Source organism: Orbicella franksi, chromosome 5 (genome assembly GCF_964199315.1).
Source record: "Orbicella franksi chromosome 5, jaOrbFran1.1, whole genome shotgun sequence".
Taxonomy (NCBI): domain Eukaryota; kingdom Metazoa; phylum Cnidaria; class Anthozoa; order Scleractinia; family Merulinidae; genus Orbicella; species Orbicella franksi.
Window position 1 is genome coordinate 11,886,918 of NC_138149.1, and position 3,313 is coordinate 11,890,230.

A 3,313-nucleotide genomic window follows, 5' to 3' on the forward strand; every position below is an offset into this window, starting at 1 on the left:
CCTAGATTAAAATGCGAATAGGCAAGAATAAAGTTTGTTTTAAAATTTACGTGAGAGCAGCAAAATTACTGCAAAATCACAAGACGTGGTGTTAGGGGTGGTATTATTAACAAGCCAGGTTGAACAGACTTTTCTCGGCATGCGACCATTAAAAAGTGGTTGACCTTACGTGAACTTACTTAGCGTGTATCCTGTGGTGCATGTAGCTGGCGTCCCTGTGCACTGGAACGGCGAACACATCTTGGGAGCTCAAGCTTACCTGCCTGCACTTCTCCCCTCGCACTGCTCCACCAACCAAAGTGCCACGATTCGGAATACAACTCAAACAGCCAGGGATCAGATTGCCGCGAAAACTGTTACTGCTGAACTCTGGTTAACACATTCTAATTGGTTTATCACATTTTGTGGATCGCTGACTTGGAGCTTTTTTCCATTGAGTGTCGTAAAAGTAAAACAAAAACCAAAGTAATCACTCTCGCCAATCACAAAGGACACAGACGATACAGTGAACCAATCAAAACTTGACTTAATTACATGTAGCTGACGTAAAGCGCGGTAAAACGTGTGCGAACGAGTCACGATTGGTTTTGCTTTACTTATGATTGGATGAAAGAGTGGCGCGTGTTCTTTTAAGCCCATCAAATCGTGCAGCGAATTACGAGTTGAAGTGAGCGATCATGTTGTGCAAAGGGTGGTCGGTCATCATTCATCTGTAAAGTTCTGGCATTGATTTATTCTCCACTGACAGCGGGTAATTAAGGCCCGGTTTTTACTAGAGACGCAAGCACAAGCACAAGGGCAAACACAATAATTCTTATTTCACCATGAAAACGGCCTTGACTTAGTCATAAGCACAAGCAGAAACACAACGATTAAAATGTTTCCTTTTTCATCCTGAATAAATCAAGAACCGTCGCAAACAGAACTTCGAAGATGAAGCAAACAAAAATAGGGGTTTCGGCAAAAAACTGAACCAAATAACTGATTCCCGGTCAGCTGACCCCGACTGACCCCCTTACCGACACCCTATAAAGTGAAAGAAAAAGAAATTGAAAAAGCCCAGAACTATCAATGGGAGTTGTGGGACCAATTCAAGTTCACAAATAAATTCAGCCTGAAATTTCCCACGTCCCAGTCCCCAAGTCCCCGTCCCACTTTTAGTCACAGCCGTCTCCCTCTCTTGTCTTACAGGTCTCCGGCCAAAAGTAATTTCGTAAAAAGACGCTTCAGGCGGCCCAGGAAGGCTAAAAAAACACCACACGAGTCGATTAACGTTTCGGCTAACTTTATTGGTATATTCCGACCGAGATGTAATTTAGATATGTAATTTTCAGAACTTTATTCATAAAGGCTCATAGATTCTGTTCGTTTCATATAAACAATTATTAACCACGAACACATAGAGTGGTCAGCCTGTGAGGTCAGTAGGGGATCAGTGTTTTGTCGAAACCCCTTGAATAGTAAATATCTAAGTGTACTTGTTTTAATTAATTGTGTTCAATAAGCTTACTGGTAAAAAACGATTTGATATTGCGGTACGAGGCCCGAGTAAACGCCCAGAGCGTCTACGCCTTTTTGAACGAGGAATATTTTCATACTTCATTCGCCTGTTTATTCGCTTGGTTGTTCGAGCGTGGTCTTCCATTAATACGAATGTTTGTACATGTAGCACCACTTTCTTAGAACGAATTGCGAAGAATAAAGAGACAATAAACACATATGCTTGCATCACGGCTGTAACGGGCGTCTCGGAGCGTCGCGATCCACCAACTTGTTCTTGACTAGACTGTTCACAACCCCCTATTTTTCCGTGAGATCGTAGATGTCGATCGTTGAGCTCGACGGACCGCCATCTTGGTCTCTAGGTGCGAGCGAAACTGGAGAGAGTACAAAATGCCCGTGGGTAGGGCTGGTGCACGCTATTAACCCCACCGCCACTACCCACGGGCATTTTGTACTCTCCCCAGTTTCGCTCGCATCAAGAGACCAAGATGGCGGTCCGTCGAGCTCAACGATCGACATCTACGATCTCACGGAAAAATAGGGGACTGTGAACAGTCTAGTTCTTGACGTACCGCTTAGCCTTTTCGCGAAATGACTTCCGGTGTGACGGTCGAGACAGTCGGTGAGGATCCGTCACCGGTAGTAACGACCTGGTAGGCCGTCACGATCCGTCATGAAGCGTCAACTCTTTTGCGACCCGTCACGGATCGAGTGTGTTGGACATGAGTGGCATGCCAAGGCAGACAACATAGATCTACAACAAATAATTTTGTGATTAGATTTGTACTTTACACATTCCTTAATTATTTAGATCCTTAATTAGTTTCAGTTTCAGGTGTATACACTTGTTCCAAATAAATAAATTAATAAGCAATAACAATAAATTATTAGCTACATAAAAATAATAAATGAATAAATAAATAAATAAATAATAAATAAAGACAAAAGCGAACAAAATAAGTGAACATTAGTAAAATTAATCTTGTCCTATACAAAGATAAGAAGCTTATAATTTAGTGACATGTAATCCTTTCAGTATCATTTATTAAAAAAATAAATTAATTGTTACCGAGTTTACATAAAGTGGGACATGAAGATGTTGACTGACATCAGCTAGCTTTCACTCGAAACCTGAGAACAGAATATCACATGAACCAAACTATGTGACTAAAGTATAAGTACATCAGGGGAGGGGTAGGGGGGTGGAAGTTGTTGGTAGGAACCATTAAAATACCAACCTAATGGGAAGAGGTTGTTAAAATACCACTGGCCCTCCAGAAGATGTGTTTGCTGCGTTTGTACCTGGCTGTGGATGACCAAGCAAAGGGAGGAAAAGCCTTCCAGTGAGACGCTTTCATCACTAGAGGTTAGACTGTGGTATAAAGACTGCAGATTCATCACAAGATCAAACTGTTCCTCTGGTAATCAGAATGGACCTCATGTTTGGTTGCTTAATCATTTCTTGCTCTAGGATTGAGGTTCATTTGGTAGCATTGTAAGTGTGAAATACATGCAAAGGACTACAGCGATGAAAATTTATGCACGCATTGCATACCTATTCTCTCGACTCAAACTGATTGATTACAAAATGCAAAACTAGGAAAACCAATTAATTTTTTGAGCAATTTCCTGAATTGTAACCTGAAATGCACCGAAGTTTTCCAAAAAAAGGTTGCAATCATTCTTAACTTGAGGTTGCGAGTCCCGTGTTACTCGTCTGGGAATGAGAATGGGGTTACCTGTGGTGCTTTTCATTTCTGTGACTATTACACAACGTATTTCTTACGAGCTTGTGTCATCTGATATCCTC